This window comes from Myotis brandtii, unplaced genomic scaffold, assembly GCF_000412655.1.
Source record: "Myotis brandtii unplaced genomic scaffold, ASM41265v1 scaffold1077, whole genome shotgun sequence".
NCBI classification, from domain to species: domain Eukaryota; kingdom Metazoa; phylum Chordata; class Mammalia; order Chiroptera; family Vespertilionidae; genus Myotis; species Myotis brandtii.
The window spans coordinates 1,787,489-1,814,900 of record NW_005353666.1 but is presented as its reverse complement, the minus strand read 5'-3'; positions in this window follow the sequence as shown (position 1 = coordinate 1,814,900).

The following is a 27,412-nucleotide window of genomic DNA, read 5'->3' as shown; positions in this document are numbered from 1 at the left end:
GGCGGGTCTCAGAGGACAGCCCTTCCGTGGAGCCCTGGACAGAACCCACCAGGCTCTGCTCTTGTCCTAGCCCATCACAGCTCCACCCTCGCTGACCACAGGGCCACTCAGGGACACAAATCTCTAAAATAACTTCTAGTAAGAAAAGGAACAAACACACCCCATTTTAAAACCTCCAGAGAAGAACGAGGATGAGAAAACACGCATCACCGACGAGGGAACCACAGAGAAGATTGTCTCTTTTCCAGGGAAAGCCCATGCCCACAATCCTCCCGTCGGTCATGAGGAGGGAGGAAAAGGCAGTATTGAAGTTCCTGGCTCCGCACATGAGAAAAAGAGGAATAAAACACAGGAAGAGACCAACAGCAGCACGGAGACGCGCCCCAGGTTTGGGAACGGAGACACAGGAGAGAAGCTCTGTTATCTGCCCCGCTCATCCTGAGACGTAAGGAATTTAAAATTACGCGAGAGGCCATTTCTCTCCTTGCAGATGAGCCAACGTCCCAAATGTCAGGCGACAGGAATGGCCACAGGGGACAATGAGAAAGAGGCCACGGCGGCCCCCGAGCCCCAGCGGCCGGACACGCGGCCAGTGCTCCTCTGACCCGCATCTCCATCTGGCGACAGCGCCCTGGAGACCCCCGAGGACCCTTTGCCCCACACCCCCAGCACCGGCTCTGTTGATTTCAGCCCAGAGGGTCCCACGCGAGGAATTGTAATGATCTCAGCAAAACCCAGCTCTCCCGGCTCCAGCCGGTAGCACAGGCCTCCATCACAGACCCCCAGGGGCGCCTGCTCTGAATCCAAACATATTTCTGCCCGAAGCTAACGATCCATCGCCCAGGAGTGCTGCCTGTGACAGAGGCCGGCGCCAGCTGTTCCCCAGGAAAGCAGAAAGCCCGCCACGGGCCCGCCACGGACACGCAGGCCCAGCCAGAGGCCTCTCTGACCCTCGCTGGGTATCGGGCTGGGCCCGAGGCGACAAGATCGGCGCTGCTGGCAACAGGTCCCATGCCAAGTGCCGCCTTGCGGACAACTTCCCGACACAGATTAAGTGAGTGCATTATGAACAGTTGGCAACTATTAACAGTTACTGCACTTTTCCACAGTCTCTAACAATTCTCTCCAGCTCACACGATGTTAATAGAAGTGTTAATCACCGCACTAAACAAGGCATATAATGAGATAACTTGCCACTATCTGTGGAGAAATAGGAATGTTGGAAATACAACGATGAAAGAACGCTCATTAAAGACATTTTCTTTGATATCTCAATAATGGCAATCCTAGGTTGTTCAGGAAAATCTCAATAATAAATTTAGGACACAGAACCAATACATGGGGGCGGTAACTCTGTTCCCTACGGTGTTTTGTAATGTTAGATGCGAAAAGGATGGTGGAGAAGCTAAATAAAACAGGCTATACTCAGAGGGCTCACCAGCCATTGAAATTGATTTTATAAAGAATATTTGTGAAATAATGTCACAAAAATGTGCACCACATGATTCATACATTATCCGTCTTCTCACCTGTTTGCATAAACAAACGCACACAGGATTTGGGGATATCGTGCAATAGGCCTTCCCTTCTCCTGGCTGCGGGCACCGGTTTTCCTCCGGCACCCGGGACCCAGGCCTTCGCTCCGGCCGGAGCCATCTTCCGTCCTCCGTCTTCGCGGCCCTGGCCGGAGCCGCCTTCCATCTTCGCAGCTCTGGCTCACCTTCAGTCTTCACTCCCCCGCTTGGAGCCTACATATGCAAATTAACCGCCATCTTTGTTGGTGGTTAATTTGAATATTGCGCCGATTTGCCAGTGGGAGGTGTAGCGAAGGTACTGTCAATTACCCTGTTTGTCTACTATTAGATAGGATGTCTCACAACATTGAAAGGGTCTTTTTGCGTGGGAAGATTACTTTTATCTTTTTTTTTTTTTGCTTGCAAAAAATACATGCATTGTATAAGCATAACCAATTAAGACACTGGGGGGTAGGGGAGGCCGGGGGAATGTCAAGGGCGGGGAAAAAAAAAAGGAGACATATGTAATACTCTTTGTAATACTTTAAGCAATAAAAAAAAATTTAAAAAAAAACACATGCATTCATAGTAGTAGGAAAATATGAGTTATTTTACAAAGAAAATTCAATACTACAGTTGTTTAAAACAAAACCGAAAGAAAGCCTTCATAAATATGTTAAAGGCAGACATGCCCTGTAACAGTTCTCTTTAGAATAATTGAGACAGGTTAGAATTTTCCAGAAGATCTTCAATAAACTGAGGACAGAGAATAAAGACAAAACAGCAGAGAGAAAAGGGAATGTAGACCCCAAAGGGAAGGTAGACCCCGTCAAATGTCAAAGCGCAGGTTTCGCTGCATAATCAGTCCTTCCCTGTGGCCTCCGTCTGGTTCTAGCGCCCGAGGCTCAGAGCGCCCCCGGGTCAGGCCCCAGGCTGTGACCCCGCCCTCTCAGTTGCCCGCACAGATCTCCCCACCTCCTAAGTCTGTCACCAAATTAAAAGTTAGTAGCAATTACTCCTTTCCAGGTGCAACACTAAATAAACCAGCATCGTGCAATGTTCTGCTTTGTGAAAGCGAGTGGGGAGAGAAAATAAAGGGCGAGTCATGAAGGGTGTTTTGTTTGTTTGTTCGCTGTTATCCCGATGCCACGATAAACTCAGGAGGCAGGCACGGTTCACAACTTCCCTCAGTCCCTCCATGGGCACCTCCCTTCACCTGGGCACCTGTGCGGTCCATCTGGTTGGCTCTCACCACTTCCCTGGGAGCACCCTCAGACTCCCCAGGGCTGCAGGACCCGTGGGAGCCTCGGAGTTCCAGGGGAAGCAGGCAGCCCCACCATCTCTTGGGGGTAACTCCGCCCAATTTGTGTCATTCCCATCATTGGGACAGACACCAAGTCAGAAGGAAGGAGCTGTATGTCTAAGTACACTCTGACTGTCTATCTTCCTAGGTTTTGAACTTCTTAAAACATTCAATCATTTATTATTAATAAATATACATTACATGTTATTTTACATATAGCCATAAGTATTTAATTATTATGGGATATAAATATTATTCATTCTTTGTATATATATATATATATACACATATATACACACACATATATATAAATATTATTCATTCTTTGTGTGTATATATATACACACACACACACACACACACACACACACATATATATTAGAAGCCCGATGCATGAAATTCATGCAAGGGGCTCGGCCCTTGCCAATGCAGCTTCATCTGGAAGGTTGTCCAGAGGACATTCGGAAGGACATCTGGTCTAATTAGCATATTACGCTTTTATTATTATAGACTAGAGGCCCAGTGCATGAAATTCGTGCACTCGGGGGTTCCCTCAGCCTGGCCTGTGCCCTCTTGCAGTCTGGGAGCCCTCAGGGGATGTCTGACTGAGGGCTTAGGGGAGCGGGCCTAAGATGTCAGTCGGACATCCTTAGCACTGCCACAGAGGTGGGAGAGGCTCCCGCCACTGCTGCTGTGCTCGCCAGCCATGAGACTGGCTCAGGACTCTGGCTGAGTGGTGCTCCCCTTGTGGGAGCACACTGACCACCAGGGGACAGCTCCTGTGTTGAGCATCTGCCTCCTGGTTGTCAGTGCACGTCATAGCGACCAGTCATTCTGCCATTTGGTCGATTTGCATATTAGTCTTTTATTATATAGAATATGTACACACACAGAAATTATAGCCCAATCTACTTATATCTATATGAATATGGTTATGTTCATTTTAATAAACCCTAATCAGTTTTATGTATAACTAAATAATCTTCAAAAATATAAATTTGGGTCTTAATAATATTTCATAATTTGATGCTTTTGTTCTGAAGTAAACATTTGATAAGTTTATAATTTGACTGTCCAGGAGTATTTTACTGTTTCTACACTTTTAGTGTTATATATAACGTTCAATGAACATCCTTAATCAAAATCTCGGCCTACATCAAGTTTTCCTTAGATTACTTTGTGAGAGAATGAATATTTTAAGATAGAGAGGGAGCTAACTTACCATCTCTCATTTTTTTCAAAAAATATATGAGAGAGCTCATTTTATTCCATGCTCTCTCAACCAAAAATGTTATATTTTTGTGTTAATTTGACTTTCTTTGATTATGAAGCTCAACAAATTTAACAGTTTTGTTAATAATTTAATTCTTCTCTAATTGTTGTTTTATTGACCTTTCCATTAAATTTTAGTATTTTTATTATATACCTATATAGACTCGTTCTACAATAATTCATTATTTCTTCTCAGTTATATTTGTTGTAATTATTTTTCTTATTTGCACTTAAAAACTATGTTTGTAATTATTTTAACATCTTCAAATGCAAATCCATATTAACTGTATTTTCTTCTTTTGTATTTCTTACAGATTCGTGTTTGGAAAGTGACTTTGGTTTCAAAATCGAATATATGTTCTATAATTTTGTTTTTCTTCTCTGGCTTTTATTTTTTAATGTAAATAATGTATTAGAATTTTAGTGTTGCTTATGAGGTGAATCGCTAAAGATCATCTTTTATTTCTCCAATATCAAAATTAACTAAGAAATTGTACTGACAATCCCTTCGTGACTTTCTCTAAACACAGCTCCGCTCTCATTGTTTTTTAAGTGGGGTGATCTTTCAAATAGTAGCGCCATTTTTAAATGCAAGGAAGGCATGAAAAAGAGAAAATTCTTTTGGAGAAACAAGATTAAAGACAAACGGTTATTTTATCCTCTTGGGAACCACCTCCCATCTGTATCAGCTGAGTGATGAGGTCAGAGAGTAAATCTGGTTAAATTGATAAAAAAAAATACACAATCGTTGGTGAAGATGCAATTTTTTAAAGACCCACAAGATTAGAGCAGTGAGCTGGCATGAGTCACGCACAGCCACTGCCGTCCCCGCGAGAGGCTGGGTCAGCTGTTCATGGCATTCACGGAAGACGGGCCTGCTTTGATGAATAATTTGCAATAAAACAGATGGACCACGTTGATCAAAACGGCCACATTTATGGTAGGGCTAATCCCGAGGTGTGTTTAATCGTTTGCAGTTGTGACTTTTCTGAGACTGCCTTTTATTCTGCTGAGGAACCTAGAGACAGAGGCAGAAAACCGGCAAGAACCACTCGGTCTCCGGAGCCCAGAATGGAATGCTGTCTCCGGCGACACCGCCTCCAGCAGCACCTGAGATAATCCCAGGGCGAGGAGGGCTCGTTGTCTCTCTCGAGGTGTCCCAAGGCTGAGAGAGGGCAGGGCCTCTGATGGAGCTTCTCATGGGGCTTCTGAGAGACAGACAGACAGTCAGGTGAGGTAGGACTTCGCTGACATCAATGTGATTTGGGATCCCTTCGCTGGGACCTGTGCTTCCCTCGGGCCGGGCTCCTGGGAGACAGACCTGAGCCCATGGGTTTGACGCTGGGCCCCTGGAGTTCCTGGGAGTTCGCATTAGTGAGACAAATGGCTAATGCACAGCAGCCAAACGGTTCGCGTTTCATGATGAAAGAGAAGCCTCCCGGGACGAGGCTTCATTTATTTCCCCTGAAATACGGCCGGGTTTATGCTTTTTCATTACGACATACAGCCAGCAGTTAATAACGCGCCGGGAGAATCACCCAAGTTCAACCGCCCATTCCCAGCCTGGGAAAGGACTTTCCTGTTGTTTCTCTCTTCACAGAAGCACAAGCCACCATGGAATGATTTAAAGAAAAAAAAATCTATTTAATTGCATTGTTTAAAAAGTGAAATAAATAGAACTCAATCCATCCACTCGTTCATGCAGCTGGAGCCAAACCCGGGGTTTCTGGAAATAAAAGGCTGCTGTAGAAGCGTGGACCACTAATCTCCCAAGTTATTGATTATGAATAGAGATGGCATTGGAATCATGATGTCGAAGTTGTTGTTTTAGTCGTCAGACTATCAGAACCTTCGTTTGTACATCCATCGCCCGGGTCTTTACGTGTCTGCTCTGTGCCAGGGGCCGTGTGGGAACTGGGCACCGGGTAGTAAACAAGACAAAGGATCAGTCCCATGGCGCTGACGGTGCTAAGTAGACACCACAAATGCCCCCACTGCCCCTGCCTACTCTACCCCTGTTCTTGCCTACCTCCTCCTTTCTCGTGGTAGAACAGGCCTGATGATTCTTTCTAACAAGTAGGAACTGGTGAAAGGGGTGGGATTTGGCTTCCAAGTTTAGGTACAAGGAGACCGGGTGTCTTTCTAACTCTTTCTCTCACTCGCTCTGGATGAAGACGCCCGCCACGGTGCAGGCGGCCGGAGAAAAGCCCAAGTGGCCAGAAACCCATGTCCCTGCAAAGGGTCATTGAGGACAACAGCCAATGAGTGGGCATGGGCAGGATCCCAGGCTGATCCCCCGCTGAGCACGAGGGGCCATAGCCTGGGCTAAGGACTCTTCTGTAGCCTGTGAGAGACCAGAGCTCCAGCTCAGCTGCCCCCAGACCCCTGACCCACAATAACCATGAGGTAAAAAATGCTGCCATTCAAGGTTGCAGCTCTGGGCTTTAGATGCTCGAATTTGGGTATTTGGAAATTATTTCAGACGTGTCAGTTAATGGCTGGGATATAACTGTGATGGATTAGCCTACCGTTTCAGGAGCGATCACTGTTATTCATCATGCGCTCTTATTTGCTTATTCTTTCAATAAGTTACTGAATTATCTGCAGGTGGCCGATCAATGAGTATTTATTGAGGGTCTCTTATTTCCCTAGCACTATGGAAAATACACAGATTACAGAAAAAAATATAACCCACTTAATCCCCTTCTGATTAAGTTTCCTTTTTAGCCTTATAATAATGATTCTGTATTTTGCCCAGGAAAAGAGAAGCCCTCTGTATTTAGGGTGGGTGCTCTGGCTGCTGGCCTGGTGCCTGATCTCCTTTAACACCCCCTTCTCCACACCCAGTAGGAGCTGTTTCTTGCTTTTGTTTATGGCGGAGGAGGAAAGAAAGAACATGAAGTGTATGCAGGAGGCAGCTGCTCCTTTCCTCTGCTTTGCATAGAATTTATCCTGAGAAACAACAGACTCCGAGGGCTTCCCGATCCCCAGGGGTGGTCTGAAGCTGCAGAGTAGCAGCTGGTAAGACCAACCCACTGCTTTGGGGCAGCAGGGGGACCACTAGACAAAGCCAGTTAAAAGGATTTATTTTCTGTTTCCTTCCCCCTTAAATCAACCGAGAAAACCATGGAAAGCGCAGCCTGAGAAGCAAGGAAAGGAAAGTGGCGGACTTAAATTATCGCCTCATAAAGGAAGGCAGCCAACGACTCCCTTCTATTCCACGGCAAGGATGGGGGTGGCGTGCTAGCAGGCGGAGGAGCTGTGCAGACAGATACCGCAATCACAGGCAGGACATCTGATTGGAGAACACTTCTCCCACCCTAATTATTTCTATAACTGTTCTCTGCTCTCTCCACAGATAACCCCCAGCTCCGCCCTTTTGTTGCACAGGCTCGTGTTTTTTGCTGTAGACAATTATATGGAAACAAACATGCAAAGGAAAGCGTTATGTTGATCTCTGCATTTATAGGTGTGTGGCAACCCTGGAAAATTAGGCGTACTGGTAGTTTAATATCCAAATTAAATACATTATGTTTTGATAAAGAAACAAACCCAAGAAGTGGTAAACATACTGTGAAATTCCTGAAGCCCAAAAGCCCTCTTAATTTTGACAAAATATATACAAACATATTGTAACAGAAACATAGAAAAACTAGCTGTGAGGGGGCGCTGTCTGCATCCTGCGCCTGAACAGAGACAGGCCAAGTTCAGCACCGAGGACAGCGCCCACCCAAAGACAGCCAGTTCTGTGTGGGCATTTATTGATTTATCTAACAAATATTTGTCGACAACTTATAAAGAAGCAGGGACTGCTTATGTGCCAAGGGTCAATGGACTTTAGGGCTAAATACGCAAGAATTGGTTACGGAAAAGACTCCCCCTGAGGAACAACTGAAACAGGAGAGCCAGCAAGCCGGAGGCCAAGCCCGCAGGCCCCGCGGACACGCTGCCCTCCTCCCGAATGCCTGCGCTGTTCTGTTGTGCTACATCAGCATCCATTCGGGATGGGACTGTGTTTTTTCCTGACGTTTTTGATTGTCACAAAGCCAGTCTGAGCCACTTCCTTCATCTGAGAGCTGTGACGAAGGGGGCTTGGGGGAGCCCATCCACGGGGCAGCCAGTGGGCCACCTTCCTTCATCTGAGAGCTGTGACGAAGGGGGCTTGGGAGAGGCCAGTGGTCCGATAGGGGTTGGGACGCGTGACAAGGTCCGAAAAGCATGGCCAGAAAGAAGACTAGCTGAGGATTCCACCGACACATAGACAACCAGACGGCCACAGCGTGCCCGCTTTCTTGGCTACAGGAAACACGCCTGCATCTTGTTGGCTCCGAACAGCAATGGCTTTTCTCCTGGTCTTGCTGGAGTCACTCCTCTGGCTGCATCAGATGCAGTCAGGTTGGAGGCTCTGAGAGGGCCTCAAGTACATCCTCAGGTACGTGCGTCTGGAGTTGCTTGTTGGCTGGATCTCTCTCTCTTTCTTTCTCGTTCTCTCTCTCCTTCCCTTTCTCTCCTGTTATTCAGTAATAAAGCCCAGGATCCTGTAAGCGGTAGCAGGAGCATTCCAAGAAACTGAAGACAGGAGCTGCAAGAGCTTTGGAGGCCTACACTCCGAAACTTCCACAATTTAACTTCTGGAACATTCTGTTGCTCAAAGCAAATCAGCAGGCCAGTTCTGATGAGCAGAGACACAGACCCTACCTCTTAAAGGGAGCTATGTACAAACTGTGGCCTTCTCTGACCCGCAGTCTCTATTAAGGAAATGGTCTGTGTTTCAAAATAACGCCCATTGCCTAGGAGGCCAGTGGAAATGCGGCATCGACAGATAACGTAAGAAACAAAAAGAAAGAGGGTAAAGAAAGGCTTCTTTATTGTAGTGAAGTAATTTAAAACCTAATGAGAAGGTGCAGGGAGGATTCAAAGATCTTCCATGTGTCACTTACTTAAAACCCCTAATTTCAATATTTCTTCTTTATTTGCATCATCCCTAGAATGGTGATGAGTAGGCAAATATAAATCCAGAAAGTAGATAGGTGTTGTCCAGCTTGTGGGTGGGAGAAAAGAATAGAGAGGGACTGCTAATGGCGAAGGAGTTACTTTGGGAGGGTGTGTCCTGGAATGAGAGTATTAGCACAGGTGCACAACTCTGTGAATATCCTAAGAACACTGACTTCTACACTCCCCGGGGGAATGTTCTAGTATGCAAGCTCTATCTCAATAAAGCTGTTAAAAGTACTCTATAAGCACTAGGTTATGTGAGTGAATTTCATTACTAATGATATTCAAGTCAAGGTGGTGGGTCTTTATTTGTGCTAGGACAGTGCTGAAATAAATATTTCTAAAAACAGATCATCAGAGAACCCGCATAGTGAAAATAAGTGGGTACCCGTGAACGCCACAACAGGAGTTGGGAATTTAAAACTTGGTCCTTCTGATGATGTCCTTCAATCCTGAGGCAGCAGGCAGATTGAGTTATTTCGTGGGCCTAGCACGTGATTCAGGGCTCAGTGGGGTGAGAGAAATTGAACCACCTGCCGGTGCCCCCTGGTCTGCATAAGGCGGTGCTGGGCTGGAAGGCACAGGGCCTGACCGGAGTGTATCGCACCCACAGTCTAAGTGGGTGGTGAGCTGATGGGTTACACATGGAAATGTGGCGTAACTGCAGATTTCTAAGTACACGTAGGAAAATGGAAATACTGAATGTTGCCCAAAGAAGAAAAAAACAGAACTAGATCATTACAATTCACAGGAGCTACTGCTCTGACTTTTGGTTGATTGCAGGGCTCCTTGTTCCAGTCACGTTCAAAATACCCGGCTTTCCTTTGTCTAACATTTGCTCCAGGTCCTTTGTGTGTGTGTGTGGGGGGGGGGTGATTGCCACTACAGCCAAAGCATGTGTTCTGTGAAAAATACATGTTGTTTTCTCATCATGGCCAGGCTCTGAGATAAACCACAGGTGATTTCCATTTCTTAGGACCATTCTTATGGCCATAGAAGCAATGTGTACACTTCAGAATACGCTGCCATGGCTTTTGCACACGACTCCAGGTTGCTCATGCACTGAAGAGGGAAATCGTTTGGCTTGGTGGTGGCTGAATAAAGTTGTTCAAGTTGAATAGAAGGAAGTACCCTTTCTTGTTAACATGGAGCATTTCCCCCCCGTCTTCAATTTCTTGGAATTTCTTGGAATGTTCCTGCTACTGTGTAAAAGGATCCTGGGCTTTATTACTGAATAATAGGAGAGGGAGGGAGAGAGAGAGAGAGAGAAAGAGAGAGAGAGAGAGAGAGAGAGAGAGAGAGAGAGAGAGATCCAGCCAACAACAACTCCAGCCGCACGTACCTGAGGCCCTCTTAGAGCCTCCAACCTGAACTGATGCAGCCAGAGGAGTGACTCCAGCAAGACCAGCAGAAAAGTCATTGCTGATCTGAGCCAACAAGGTGCAGGCGTGTTTCCTGTAGGTAGATAGCACCCGAGGGAAGGCGGGGGGCAGTCACCCCTCTACACCCCCCCCCAACTGGTGTCACCACCACAGACTCCTCACAGGTCCCAGATAAGCTGCAGTACACGACAGGCCGAAGCAGCCACAGACGGAAAATAAGCTCTAAATCCTAGCGTTCCCTCGGCTTCTCGATGTTAAGAGAGTGACAGGAAATTAATGACCGCAATACCGGGAGCAGAAAGGGTTGACCGGCGCTTGTTTGCACCACTCTTGCTGCTGTTGCTGTCATCGGTTTGTGCTCCTGCTGTCCCCGCTGATGGACACGCCGGCTGACCCAGTATCAAGGAGCAGATGCGTGTTGAGGGGTAGATGTTGGAAGTGATACTGCAAGGCTGGAATCCGGGCAGGAAAATGGCTGCGAGTGGTCTAGTGGACACCCAGGGACAGTGCTGCCCAGTGGCTCCCGGGAGTGTTAGCCAAGGGGCCCGACTGATCAGGCCTCAGACCTGCATGCTACTTGGTGATAGTCTCTGAAAATCTGAAACCAAGTGTTGGGCCCTCCCTGTACCGCCTCGAGCAGGGAGTGCAGGTATAGGAATGGAGAGTTGGACAGCACAACTTTTCTGTGGTGTTATCTTAGTTTTTCATTTGTTTGTTATTTGTTTATTTACTCCCATAGTTCCCTAGCCTTGTTGCCTTGCTCTCCCAATCCACCGGATTGTTATAAATTTTATAACATTGGCCCTGGCCTGTGTGGCTCAGTTGGTTGAGCTTCCTCCCATGCACCAAAAGGTCACAGGTTGGATTCCTGGTCAGGGCAGATGCCTGGGCTGTGGGCTCCATCTCCAGTGGGGGGCGTGCAGGAGACAGCAGATCAATGATTCTCTCTCATCATTGATGTTTCTATCTCTCTGTCCCTCTCCCTTCCTCTCTCTCTAAAATCAACAAAAATATGTTTTATAAAACTAAATTTTATAACATTGCATTTTGTCATCTGTATTTATATAAGCTATAGTAGACCTCTTATGAAGCAGGCTGTGGTATAATCTATTGGATTAATTTAGACATCATGAAATGTTATTGTAATGACAGCACAAACGTGGAAAAAACCTACACATACTACACATGTCTGCAAATGTGCACAGTGACACAATACTACTTCGATTCTATATCTGTATCTATGCCAATATTTATCTATCTGTTACCAGTCCATTATCTCCTTCTAAACTATATGTGGGTCATTTCAGAATTGGTAAATTATATTATTGCTAAAATCTTAAAACCATCAATACATAAATTTTACCCAACTTACGTAAGTACCAGGGTTTTCCAGGAAAACTGTCTAATGTAACACAGGATCTTGTCGGAGACCCTAAAACCAAGTCTGCCTTCATGGCGCATATATTTGGGCAGGATGAGTAACGTGACCACTGAAGTGTAACCCTCCTGAGTGTCCAGGCCAGCCTGCAACGAGTAAAGACTGGTGTCCTGTATTTCTTCCTCCCTATGGGGCAGGGAGAAACCTACTGAGATGGGAAGAAACGACACCCAGTTTTATATCCTACATGTGAGTGAAATGATACGCTATTAGCTTTTTCTGACTGACTTATTACACTTAGTGTAATATTCTCAAGGTCCATCTACGTTGTTGCAAATGGCGCTATTTCATCCTTCCTTATGGCTGAGGAGTCCAGGGTGGTTGGGCCATGTTTGCAACCTTCTGACGCCTCCTCAGCTCTCTGTCTTCTCCCGCCTCCTAATGAGAGCGAGGGAGAGAGGCTATTTCAGGGACTGCTGCTTCCCAATGACCAGTTTACCACAATGGTAACTTGTTCTCCTCTAGCCTAGATTTCTCTCACTGTCTACAGTATAATAAAAAAAAATCATAGCTTATAGTACTTTTGCAGACATGGTTTATTAATGTTCTACTACAAAACAAAAGTATTAAAGCTATTTTAAACAGAGATTTTGATCATTGTTTCCTGCGAACACCTGAAATAAGTCTCCCCATGGTTGTTGATCGCCCTTTGCAGCTGGGACCCTCATAAGTCATCCAGATGTGTAGTCCTCATCACATCCATCACCTGACCTTTCTGCTGGGTATCACATGACAACAAAAACGATTCCCCAAAGAGAAGAATATCTTCATTGTCATCTGTACTTATGTATTTATGTCATCTGTATATGGCATTTGACTTTTTAAATGAGTGACATCTCACTTCAGGAAGTGGTTCCTTCCTTAAAAAATGCAGAAATGGCCTCTCCTGCCCTCCACGAATCTCCATGCAGGAGACAAGCAAGTGTGTTCTCATAAACCAATCCCAGAACGTAACCACCATCTACAAAACACTAACAATTGGGCCATAATTCAGAGGCTTTGATTCTAAGCACCCTGTGTGGAACAGACTCAGGGAATATTGTCTATGTATTCCAGGAGAAAACCAATTAAGACAACCACATAATGAGCAATGATGTTCTCTCACATCTGCCAGCCAAGCCAATCAACTTAATCTATTATAGGCCTGCTATGCTCTATTCAGTATGCTACACGCAGGCCTTCCTTCACACAACAAATCATGGCGTCTGCTATGCTCTATTCAGTATGCTACACGCAGGCCTTCACACAACAAATCATGGCGCATTACAGACGCTTGGTGATGTGTTTGTGGAGCAGGAGTTCTCAGAACCAAAGTTCTTTTTAAATCAAAGCGTCAGTTGCCAGCACTTTCCATCTGGGGAAGTGGGGAGGAGGAACACTGCGTACTCTGCACGTGGTGTCTTCTGGGTGGTTATCCTCAAACTGCCAATTGCAGCTCTCAGTCAACTTCAGGAAATGCTTTAACTTTTCAAAAAGCAAATTGAACTTTGTCAATAATTGAGTTCTTTATTTTTCAAACATTAAGGTGTTTTCTTAAAATTAAGAATGAAAACATCAGTGAGTTGTCAAGTGGTTCCCATGTAATTTGACTATTTGTAATATCTAAAAAATGTTGAGGTTACTTTTCTTCAGATATTCGAAATGACTTCTGGAATACATTTCTGTCACTGGGTAATATTTTTTGTAACTTTGGAGGGAGGTATGAGAACTGAATTAATAACAAATCATGATTCACAAGGGAGAGTCATTATTCTATCTTTAGGAACCAAAAATATATAAATCAGGGGTATTAATAATTAATGTTGTAGTCCCCTAGGGCCAGATAGAAAAAATGAGAAATGAAATATATAGCATTCAGGCTGGATACTTTTGTTCCTCAACTTTCTCCAGGATCCGAAGCAAATAAATAGATTCCCAGCCACCCGATGAGGCAGGTAAGGCCAAACTAAAATGAGCAATCACTTACTTATATTTTCAGGAGATACTGAGTGCTTTCTGATTTCTCAGCATAATTCCAGATTAACAGCTACATCTGCAATTAATTCACAGGTTTCTGTGGCAACTCTCTCGCTTACTCTAAGATTTGGGTTTATCCATTAATTTAAGCCTCAGTTTACTGCACCAAATAACACAAACCTAATCAAGTGTCTATAACAACGTTTTGTGTGTGTGTGTGTGTGTGTGTGTGTGTGTGTGACACAGAGCCCAGAACATAACAGGTAAATATAGTCAAACATGGAAGGATATATCTTTGCATTTTGGCTGGGATCCCATTATAAACTTTAATTTATATTAGCATTTTATAATCACCTAATGTGTAAAGTCAAATTTGGATTTAACAACACTGTTCTTTAACTATTTTGCATCCTTACATGGTGGAAATATTGTTTAAAAATTATTATTGATTCATTATTTATTATGGTCACACATATAATAAACATTTATATTAAATTTATACAATTTTCTCTTATACATTCTTTCTGTCTCTTACGTATATATCACCTGTCTAATTTAATGGATTCGATCAATAATTAGCATTGCATTTACTAAGATATCTATTAATTTTTACATTTTAGTCTTGTTGACCATACCCCTTCACTCTTTTAATATTTGAATCAACACATCGCGTTTGCTCTGTAAGGACACTTCTCTGCCTTCTGCAGTGATTTGGTGTGACGCAAAGAAACAACTTAAATCCAAGTGAGGGAACTGATCATTTTCTGGGATTTTTTTCCCAGTGAATTGGGGAGTATGTCAATAGCTACCACGCAAATAAAAGCTGAAATCATTATGCCAGCTGGCATGGCTCAGTGGTTCAGTGTCAACCTATGAACCCGGAGGTCACGGTTGGGTTAGATTCCCCGTTAGGGCACATGCCAGGGTTGCGGGCTCAATCCCCAGTGGGGGCGTGCAGGAGGCAGCCCGTCGATGATTCTCTCTCATCATCGATATTTCTATCTCTCTCTCCCTCTCCCTTCCTCTCTGAAATCAATAAAAACATATTAAAAGATAAATAAATAAAAGCTGAAAATATCAAAAGTATGTAATATTTTGAGTAGCTACATTTGTAACTTTGATTGAGAAAAACATTCAACCATCAAATAGTGTTGGATAGTGTACAAGACTCCTCCATGAAGATAATCTCATTCTTTTCCCAAACACTTGCCCAAATTAAACTAAATTTATAAGAAAAAAATGTTAGAACTTTATTTTAAATATTACGATTACTGTTGTTATAAGCTGCATTTCATTGTATAAATTATTCTTGGAAGTACATGTAATACCTAATTAGTAAAAATGGCTGTGAGGATGTATTAAATTTCACTGACATTCTTAGATCAATGAAATATTTAATAACTTTATAATTTTACAAATAATAAAGGCCCATTGCGGAGGACTAGGAAATATTTTTTTTACATAAATGTGTATTATTAATGTTTCCTATATCAGATTTCCCATAACATTTTAGTAGTTTTCTGATATTTACAAAAATGTTATAATTGAATATATACATTGTTTTCAGTTCTTCACCATTTAAAAAATGCTGCGGTCAGCATTCCAGTCTAGGCATCTTTGCACACATCCCGTATATTTCCTAAGGAAATATATATATATTTGTAGTTGCTGTTGTTGTTGTTAATCCTCACCTGAGGATATTTTTTCCGTTGATTTTTAGAGAGAGTGGAAGGGAGGGGAGAGATAGAGAGAGGGAAACACTGATGTGAGAGTGACACATTGATTGGCTGCCTCCCACACACGCCCCCACGGGGCCAGGATTGAGCCTGCAAAAGAGGTACAGGTACGTGCACTTGACCGGAATTGAACCCCGGACCCTTCAGTCCACAGACTGACGCTCTATCCACTGAGCACACTGGCTAGGACGGAAATGTGTTTTAAAGGGCAGGATTTCCTTGGTGCGCCCCCACACTATACAAGCTCTTTCGCGTCACTGTTTTAAAGCCTCTCCGAGGGCTACCGCTGCGACCATCTCATGGTTCGTGGATGACACAGCTCTGATTCTCCTCGTGATGGAGAATCTTACTACTTTCACTGGCCAGCTATATTTCTTTTTTTATTAGCTACCCGTTCAAGTTTTTTTGTGGTTTTCTTTATTAATTACTTTACAAGTAACCTTTATAAATAAAGACTACCACTATTTATCACATATATTGCACACGTATTCTCCAGTAAATAATACTGTGTGGCCACTTGTTACATTTTCAATATAAAAAGAGAGCAGTACTTGAAATCATCTTGCCTATATTTGAGATGTTTTTTAGCTAAAATTCTCCTGAGTCATCACCTATACATTGAGAATGAAGAACAGCCCTGTATTACATATTTTGTTTATATTCATTATAGCTACTGTGCTTATTTGAATATGTTAGAAATGTTATTTAACTAAAATCTTCCTGAAATACCATCTAAATTTTGAGGGTTAAGAAAAACCCTATGTTACATATTTTGTTTATATTCATTGTAGCTATTGCATTGTCTAACATAATTTTATTATAGCTTTGGCATATATTTTCAATACTTAAACTTGTTATAATATTGACATCTCTCACTTTATACTATAACTTAGAGATAGTATTTTCAGCTGTCACGAATATTTGTGTTTGGGTATTGTCATTGTATAGTGTATCAAGCATGTTACACCTATATCATTGTCATCATATAACTATATATCCTGTCACCTTAACAAGATAATGAATGCATGAAGCACTATTACATAGTTTTATGGGCAGGAAATTGGTCTACAACTGTCTGCTGTAAAACCCTTGTTCTTCTCGCCCCACATGGTGTGCGGGCGGTCTCTTGGTTCCACAGGACAGGCAGCATCCCCAGAGAAGAGAGTGAAAAGTGAGGAGGACTGCAGACAACATTTCTTCTGGAGGAGGAGGGCATGGTAGAAAGAGACAAAGAGGAAGAGAAGCAGGTGGAGAAAGCTGGCCCGACTGGTCACAGGAGATCACAGGAGGACAGCAGACAAGGATGCTGTAGAAGGAGTGGTCCACAGGGTCATGGGGGCAGAGAGAGGAAGTGATGTGGAGACCAAGCAGGATGCTTGGGATCGGCCAGAGGAGTCTCTAAGCCCAGTGGATGGCTCCAGGGGGGGGGGCAGAAGCTAAAGGCCCGAGAGGCCATGCTCCCTGGAGCGGCATCCCCAGGAAAGAGCTGAGGCAGGGTCACGGAGACGTTGGGAGAGGACAGGTGACCCCTGACCCAGGGCATGGACAGAGGTGACTGCGGATGATGTGGTGTGCACTATATCCTGTCACCTTAACAAGATAATGAATGCATGAAACACTATTACATAGTTTTATGGGCAGGTGACTGTGGATGATGTGGTGTGAGTTTTATTTCTTGGGCCCTGAGAAGTTGAAGGACTTCAGGGCCAGAGACTCTCTATGACAATGAGGATGCTAAGTTGGACGTCTTTATGTTAGTCGTTGCGTCAACATAAGGAAGTGGAGGTTCCGGTGAAGCCTGGTATTGATGGGCTGTAACAGGACCCAGGAGACAGATGGCCTGGGAGAGAGTGAAGCAGACCAGGGAGCAGTGCTCTGATGACACCACAGGAACTGAGCACCTGAGACAACTGTGGGTTAAATGCTGTGATTAGGACGCTAGGCTCTGGGCTCTGGTGACAAGGTGAGGCCCTCTGCAGGGTGACAAGAGAAGCGGAGCTGCAGTCAAGAAATCGCAGGGTGGCCCCGTGGAGACAAAATGACAACCACATCTCCCATTAAAGGTGGACGACTCTAGCTGAGGTTGCACTAACCCTCCACAGAGCCCTTACGGGCCGCCTGTCCATCAGGTATTGACTGGCTTTATCTCGATGTCCTCAATGCTTTTCTCAATGTCAACCTGTTCATTTCCATGTTCGAAAATGCCCATTGGCCTAAAGTATGGAAGAATCTTACGACAAGGAGAGCAAGAGAACAGTTCACAGCATCCTATATAATAAAAGCCCAGCGACCACAACGGCATAACGACCAGAGTGACCACTCAGCTAGTCGCTATGAGGTGCATTGACCACCTCTCGGTCCACACCCCCCACCCAGCCTGCAGGCTCCGATTACTGGATGGAGAACAGGGAACCGGGGGAGGGGGAGGTGGCGGCGGGGCGGGACTGGGGAATGGCGAGCGGGCAGAAGCTGGCCTGATTGCAGGCTAGGCCTAGGCACCCTACCCTCGCACAATTTCGTACACTGGGCCTCTAGTACTAAATGGATGTCTTGGTCTCCTCGGGCTGCTATAACAAAAACACTAGAGACTGAGTCATTTCTAACAACAGAATCTCATTTCTCAGAGTTCTAGAGGCTGGAAGTCCAAGATCAAGGTGACAGAAGGTTCCGTCTGGTGAGAGCTCACTCTCTGGTCCTCAGATAGCCATCTGCTCTCTGTGTCCCCTGTGGCGGGAGGGGGGAGAGGGCGCTCTCTGTGTCCCCTGTGGCGGGAGGGGGGAGGACGCTCTCCGGGTCTTTTACAAGAGCACTGATCCCATTCCTGAGGTCTTCTCCCCATGACCTAATTGCCTCCCCGAGGTCCCACCTGCTAATATCATCGCACTGGGGGGTTAGGATCCCCAAAAATGAATTTGGGGGAACACCAAGAGTCAGTCTTTAATATCCAAGGACATTGGAAGGAAAACTATGAAGAGGAAGCTACAAATTACACAGACGAACTAGTGGAGAGTATGGGAAATCTTAGCCAACTTCAATCCAATCTAATAATTTTTCAGTCCCCCTCCCCCGTGCAATGGTCAGTCTTCTTAAGCCAATCTTAGTCAAATCACCAAAATATTGGGTGGGTTGTGTCTGCACCCAGAAACCAGGACCTGGGTTTTAAGAATCTCCCCTTGAAACAGGCATGATGACCGTCCAGCCCCAACTGGGACCATTTTGGCTTAGCTGCCCACTCCTGGCCACCCAAAGGGAAGTTCACATATCAGTCCTATTGTCACTCTTCAAAGAAAACACGGAGAAATTACAACTCGCCACCTCCCTGAGCCATTAGCCGTCTCTGAAAGCACACAAGGTCACCGCCTTCCTCCCGGCCGCCCAATCTTCTCTGTCACACACACAGTGTCATTTTCCTCCGGTGCGAGCTCCACAGGAAAGTGGAAAATGAGCCGGCGCCTGGAACATGGTACTTTGTTAAGATCTGTGCGCGGAGGGCACTCACGCTGTGTCTGATTGAACGGGTGATGCGGCCCTGGCAGGGGAAGTAACAGCCCAGCAGCAGCCCAGGCCCCGTCATTGTCCTCCATCAAGTTCCCGGAGGCTGATTCCATCTGACAGAGGCAGTCACTCTTCCCAGCGCACAAAAACCTGGACTTTCCACCGGCGCATCCTCTGTCGCTCAGAGGCTGGATGTGAGCTGTCAATGCCAGGAGCTGTGGTAGGAGGGAGCCAGGGGGTGCCAGGAGCTGTGGTAAGAGCTCCTGTGCCATCTTCATTTCCGAATACCATCCCATTGGTACTTCATTGTGCTGGGTTTCGAGATAGAAGAATTCAGCAGGAATGGGCGAATGGTAGAGATCACAGTGGGGGCAGCGGCGTGGGAAATGGGGTTTGAAATCAGAAGGATGGGGCGTGGATGCTGACTGCAGGGCCACGGCGATGAGGGTCCCGCCTCTGCACCACGGGGGTGACACACACTGGCCAGGGGGACTCACCCACGGACTAAGCAGGACGGTCTACCCACCGTGCTGAGCGCCGGGCCGGGCTCTCCATGGAGCAGGAGCACACGCCCGCTGTGCCTGTCACGGTGCTGAAGGCCGTGGGGCAGGTGATCGGCGAACGTGAGAGACGGAACAATCCGGAGAGCAGCCAAGGAAGCAGGCACGCACTGCTCACTGCTCACGGCGCCCCGTCTCCTCCGCGCCTGGGGTGCGGGCGCCTCACTGCGTGGCCTTGGCCCGGCTGGTGAGAAGGGCCCCGAGCTGCTCCCAGCTGGACGTCCCTCTGGGCAGGTGCTCCCTCTCCGGCGGCTCTTCCCAGGGGGCAGCGACCACAGGAGCACCGGCTGCGTCTGAGGTGCCGGGGGACACGGCCCAGAAGGTCAAGCTTCACAGGAGCCGCCCGCACCCCGGGCCCCGCGCAGAGAGAACCCGCTTCTGTGGCGACTCACGGGCATGTGTTCTCACGGAACAGCACAGACGATTGGGACTCGGAACATGCATGGAGGTTAAGGTCAGCGAGTCCCTCAAAAGCTTTGCAGGAGCCGCCCGCACCCCGGGCCCCGCGCGGAGAGAACCCGCTTCTGTGGCGACTCACGGGCGTGTGTTCTCACGGAACAACACAGGCGATTGGGACTCAGAACATGCATGGAGGTTAAGGTCAGCGAGTCCCTCTAGGGAGGGAAGCCCGCGTGAACGCACGCGCTTGAGCATGGCCATCCCGCCCCGCCTGCCCCCAGGACGAGCCAGCACGCGTGCACGGAGGCAGCGGACAGACATGGACAGACACGCATCCGCCAGCGCCACTGCTCCTCTTGCCGATGGCATTTCTACGAAAAAAGAGCCAGTGCTGCACCGCGCTCGGCGCATCAGGCGCCGGCTTTGCAGACTCACCTCCCGCGTGGCCTGCACTGAGCACTCGGCTCAGAGCTCATATTGACAAGCGCCCTTCTTCCTGGTGCCATGACTGGAGCAGGCTGTCAGATTGCTGTCGTCTAAGCAGATTCTGAGGGAAGGAAGAGCCGACGGGAGAACATCGATGACGCGGCGGTTCGTCTATGCTAAGTGATCAATCGTTTAGTTAAACGACCGTGTACCGCACCTGCTGCGATCCTTCCCACGTTCATGCCAACCCGGCATTTCCCTGGAACACGTCCCGCCCGAGGCCGCAGCAGCCATGGGGGTTTCTTGCTTTGCTTTGCATCCTGGGAATCTACATGAACGGTGTTCCTACAGAAAGGCTTCGATAGCCAGCGACAAAAACTAAATTTTGAATAAAAGAGAAAGTACTTGTTAATGAGGTACATTTGGTTGTATTCTGTATGAAATCAGAATATGTATTATACTAGAGAAATGGTCTCAGGTCATTCCACCATCTTCCTGGGATAGAATGTACACCTTTTCTCTGTTTCAGGTGCAAGTATCCTGGTAATTAACTGGCAAAGGCGGTAGCGTTATCTGTAGGAAATGCTAGGTTACTCAGCGCGTGTCTGCTGGGGCCGCTGGAATCAGACAGGGGTCTCCAGAGCTGTCACTCTGAAGAGCTGTCCCAGCACCTCCCGTCCCCACCGGGTTGGGGTCACCCTGCACGTCCACATGGGGGCTGCTCATCTTTAAGGTGGGATCGTGCTGTGTACACTGTTTCAGAATCAGGTTTACTCACTTCCATTTACCTGCCTTATATTTCCAAAGCATGAATGACCTGAAGTTACCTGTAACTCTCTAGAAGGTAAACTGTGAGCTGAGACACTTTACCTGCCTTAGTCATGGACTCACCGCCAATATCAGAAGAGTCCCTTATACAACGCAGATGGGGAATAAATACGAATCATGAAAAAAATAATTAGTTTGCTTTTTATTTAATTTGCTCTACAGAAGTATAAAGTTACCGTTGTATGTAGTGTTTCCCATTTAATTTTGTTTTCCAAGTTTTTACAGTTAGAAGCGATGCTCTACATTCCTGTGGCCAATCTTGGCTCACAACCTTTGTTATTGCCTCGATCTAAATGTCTACACAGGAGGCTGTGGGTCAAAGGGCATGCATAGTCTAAGGGTTTTCACATACTTTGCCAAATGGAGATTTATACGCCTTTTCCTCTCCCATCAGCTTTCCAGGAGACAATCTTGAGCTTTGCCAACGCTGTGCATTAACATTTGCCACTGCCAGATTGAAAGATGAAAAATGGCTCCTCGTTTTGTTTATATTTGCATTTCCCAGATAATTAACCAGTTTGGACTTTATCATAGTAATTTATGCATTACTTTTTCATATCTTTTGCCATTTTTAATGGAGTCATTGTCTTTCTTCTTACTGAATTTGTGGGGGTTTTCAAATAATAAAACCATTAATCATTGGCCTGTCACATTAAATATTCTTCCCAGTTTGCAATTTGCCTTCCATCCACACTGATAACTTTCTAATAATACTCAAACTTAGTTTTTCAATATCTAGCACTTCAGTCATCAGATCATGCCAAGAAATCTCAAGTATGGTTTTTAAAAACTCCTTTTATCACCTAATTATTTTGTTGTGTTTCTTGCATATTTTTTTGAGTTTCCTTCTTTTCCTAAAAGCATTTACTATTTGGTGGGTTTTTACGAAGTATTTGAAAAAAATCACTCGTGACACATAACTGTGAACATGACAGAGAGGTGCGGACTGGACCCTGTGGTTGGGTCGCCGTGCAGTCTCAGTGACACCTGACAGGTGTTGATTTACAGCTCATGCCAACTGCCAAGCAGGCGGCTCCCCACCTCCCCATGTGGGCTGTGCTCCTGACCACGACCTTTGCTTCCAGCTGCTAAGGAGAGTGTTGACGACACGGGAGGAGACCTGCCTACAGAATCTCAGGTGACACCCGGCTGAAGAGCATATGAAAGGCACGTGGACGGCCAGGCTTTAGAAAGGGTCCCAAAGGCCGTGTAACAGAATGAGACTAGGGCACCTCAGCGAGTCAACCCCAGGGAGTGTCCACTCTCCGACCCTACGGCCCTCGGCAAGGAGCGCGCCTGCGGAAAGGCACGCAGAACATCGTCAAGGAAACCGCTGGGGCTGATGGCTGTCTGACCCTGCCCCAGCCGTGGAGGGGGAGGAGCTCCTGGGGCCGTGAGCTCTGAAGACGGGGCTCCTGAGTGTCCCCAAGTGCAGCGGGCGACCAATGCGTCCTGTTCACAGCCTGTGAGCCCTTGGCTCAGCCTTACATCTCGCCCAGGTTAATGCTCGGAGCAGAAGGGTGCCCTCGGCGGCGGGTGGGCCACAAAAGGCCCGGGGCACGGCCAGAGGCACAGACGGGCGGGTGCCGGAGGCTCGGGTGAGAGTTCTGTAGCCCAAGAAGGCCCCTGAGAAGCCCACAAATTGTCAATGAACTTGATCCCTGCTCCTGGGTCAGGTGCAGGCAGGGGCGCCGTGAATGATGCCGGGCGGGATCCTCAGGGAGTCCCAGTAACTCAGCGTCTCAGCCCACTCACCACTTGGCTCCACGCCCATCCCTGACCTAGAAAACCCAGCGCAGCCTTCAACGGGGAAAGGGCGCACCCCACCTCCCAGCCGCCCGAGCGCAGGCGGAATTTCCAGTTCCCCTGGGGCTGCGTTCTCTTTCTCACTGGAATTAGACATTGGATGGCGGACATTACGGAGGGAGACCGTTTGCAGGAGGTGAGACTTTGGGGAACGCTCAGAGGGAGCAGCAGGAGGCCCGCCCCAGCCTAGTGGGACTCGCACAGGAGAGACGCTGGTCCCCAGGCGGGGCCCGATGCTCCGTGGGGAGAACAGACAGCGTTTCTGATCCCGGGAGACACCGCTGCTTCAGGCTGACGGGCGGCATGAAGTACAACGCAAGGAGCCGCGTGCTCACAGGGCTGCTCTGACGCAAACACCTGCGTCTGGGGAGCGGGTGCCTGTCCCAGTGAGTGAGGCCTTTCCGAGCGGGAGCCTCTCTCCTGGGCAAGTGGCTGCTGTGAAAGGGCCCGGCCACCCCTCGGTCCCTAAGGAAACATGAGGTCACCAGGCCCATAGGATACCATGTTCGTTTATTTTTCTGCGTCAAAAAAGATCAGACATACTGACGTGTAAAACACGTGTTACCTGCACACAGGTCTAGAGGTGGGAGGTCGGAATTGGCCTAAGTCCTCCCCAACACACAGTGTCCTCAGTCCTCCCCAACACACAGGTGTCCCAAGTCCTCCCCAACACACAGTGTCCTAAGTCCTCCCCAACACACAGTGTCCTCAGTCCTCCCTACTTGTCCATCAATCCTGCTAACATTCCTATAGGTGGATGACTAGCGGAGCCAAGAACTTAATAGTCTTTTGAAACATAAATATTTTTTTCCTGGGCTTAATACTCATGGGATTACTCAGAAACACAGTTTTTATGTGAGTGAGTGAAGAGTATACTTGGTTTTGTTCAGACATTTACCGAAAGGTGTTCACAAGGTCAGAAAATCAAAATACCAATGTCCATACCACTCGTGGCGTAATCACCAATCTGCACCATGTACAGTCGGTGTTAGTAACTGTACACAGTACCGTTTATATAGAAGCATGTCCTTGACTGTGTCTCATTTCAAAATGTCAAAACCACAGAAACAGTGTGAACTCTGACTAATTGCGTATCCTGAATATATACCTAAGTGGATGCAGGCAACCAGCTATGACATCATCTCATATAGTTTCCTCCAGTCCTTTATGTGTTAAAATGTATATAATTTTATTATCAATTACTTTCCTCTTATGTTTTTATTCATTTGAAAGATAGAATACTTAATTTTTGGTTTACTTGTGTGTAACTGTAGGTCATTTTATCTGTGTACTTTTTTCAATTGTAGGTTGATTATATTATAGTTTAACATATCATTTTAGGGGAAGAACAGATTATAACATAGACTGCAACATTCTGTTCCTAAAAAATTATTATGGTAACTGTGGCAATGAAATAAACATGATAATGCACAGAAATTCTTGTTTTTAATGCACTGAGATTTATTAATATATTTACTTATCATTTGCATTTATTGTTTTATTTAAGAAAGTCAGGTGCCCAGCACTTCCTTCTCCAGCTTCCTCTCGTGTCCGTGTCCTGCATCGCTCAGAAGAAGCAGCCGGACACCAACGTCACAAACCCTAAAAGCTAAAATAAACACCGTGTCCAAACTTCACTCGTCAGGTGGAATGTTAGTTTATTAATCAAGAGAAATGTTTCTTTTTTCCCACTTGAATAACCACTGGTTTTCCCTGTGCTATGTATTGATTATTTCTCCCATTGACATGAAAAAACAGCTTTGATATATTTCAGGATTTTATATATGCATGGATCTGTTTGTTGACCCCTAAATCTGTACCAACATTAAGTTTAATATAGCTTTACAACAAGTATACTAGTATATGATATACCTAATTATGTATATATAATCTTTATACACCAATAATGAACTCTCAGAAAGAGAAACAGATGATATATATTCTCAGGGAGGAGGGGAGTAGAGCAGGAGGGAGGGAGAGGGAAGCCGTGAGAGGTACACTTGTACACAATAACACACCCAGAGAAATCCCCATAAAAACAATGAATGCGAGAATCATGATGCAAAGAAGATTCTAGCCCAGCTGGTGTGGTTCAGTGGTTGAGCATCAACCCATGAACCAAGAGATCATGGTTCAGTTCCCCATCAGAGCACATGCCCTGGTTGCAGGCTTGATCCCTGGTAGGGGGTGTGTGCGAGGCAGTCAATGGATGATTCTCTCTCATCATTGGTGCTTCTCTCTCCCTCTCCCTTCCTCTCTCTGAAATCAATAAAAAAATATTTAAAAAATAAGCTTGGTGGCCTTTGAAGGACCTTCCAAAAAAGTTCTGTAACAGCCCGTTTTTATGAATGGGAACGCCCCCGTATGTGGATCTGGCGGCTTCCTTTACTCGGAGCCAGGGGCGAGGTGTGGGTAGACTCTGTTTCTGTGGGAGGTGATGGCCAAGGAGGGGTGAGAAGACGGGACGTGGAGTGCAGCGTGGGCGGCAGGAGCGAGCGCCCGCCTGTTCCAGGTGGCACTCCATGTGCCTGCGGGGCCACTGGAATCATACCCAATTGTCACTCTGAAGAGCGGCCTCAGCCCCTCACAGCGCTTGGACACGTAGGAGAGTTTGCAAGATGTGAGAGAAAACATCCCTTCCAGGTGTTGTACTCAGCTTTATTGTGTGTATGTTTGCTCACCCACGTGTATTTTGTCCAAATTGTTCCGTAAGCAAATGAATATTTAAATGGGACTGTTCGCACCTTCTAATTAGAAGTAGTAACTTCTAATGCCCTGGGTTCACGGGCACACGTATGAAGTTGAACCACTCTTGACGATGCAGCTTTCTGCAAGAATGACGATTCCGAGTGCATTTTTATTGCCTTTGAATTCCCAGACACAGTTTAACTCTTCAGCTCTCCAAGTTCTCTGCATCTTCAACTGTGTCTGCTGGGACACGCAGTTAGGAGACAGTAGGACACGCAGGCTCGTTGTCAAGCAGCTCTGATGACTATAAAGTGTTACTCCTATGGATGAAATGTCTTCAATGGTATCACTCTAGACTAGAGTCCAGAGCTTCTACTTTTTAAGCCAAATGAAATAGAGAATATAACAGAGCAACCGCTCAGTGAATGAGTGCCGGCAGCTGAAAAATGGATATTTGGATTCTCAGTTATAAGAGAAGTACACTTGCAAATCACCAACAGATTAGAAGTGACATGGATATGTGTACCGTAAACATAAAGCAACAAGACGTATCGAAGCTTAGGTATTATCATGTCTGTCAGGAAATATAAATCAAGCAGACAGCGTGAAAGCTCATGTATTTATTGCAATGATGCTGCTGTCGCTAAACAGTTTTTTAAGTTTTCTTCCGAAAGCATTTTAGCAGACACGGAAGAAATTGTTCTTCTCTCCATGTGACTAAACCATGTTTTGAACACCAAATTGTACTATGACTTTTTACTTTATTCCATTATCAAGACTTAAATGTGAATAGGTTACAAATGTCCCAAAAGTCATAGACACCGTTGGTTATGGGTTCAAGTGTGACTCCCCCCAAAAATATGTCCAAGTCCTAACTCCCGGTACATGTGAAGGAGACCAACGTTATTTGGAAACGGGGTGTTGGCAGATGTAATCCTCATAAGATGAGGTCAGTAGGGTGGTTGCTGATCTAATATGACTGCGGCCTCGTAAGAAAAAGAAAGAGAGAGTCACACGGGAAAAGACAAGGTGGACACGTGGAGCAGAAGCCGAGATGAGAATGATGCAGCTACAAGTCAAGAAAGGTCTGGGGCCACTAGAAGCCGGAAGAGGCAAGAGAGGATCCTCTGTGCTGGGCACCTGGCTTGTCGGCACGTTGATTGTGGATTTCTAGGGTCCGGAATGATGAAAGAATAACTTTCTGTGGTTTAACTTTCTGTACCCGTTTGTGGTACTTTATTAAGGCAGCCCTTTGAAACTATCACACCACCCAAGAAGCCACAGTCAAATACAGGGCAGCAGTTTCTGCAAAGTTTGGAGAATAAATTGTCGCATGAGCAAAGGAGCAAGGCCAGCCAGCCCACTGACCCTCTGACTGTCCACCACCCACACTCCAGCTGCTTCCCCAAAATAAACTTCAACTGACACACATCAGAGGAGATTATGAGCGAAAATTAGTTCAGCACTGGAAGCTTGGAATGCACACACCGTAACCTTTGAGCAATTGCTTTTGCTAAACAGCATTGAAGAATGACCCTGAGGGCCAACTCAAATTCTTCCTTAAAACGTGATGGAAGGTAATGGTGAAAACAAAACACAGAGATCATGAAAGAA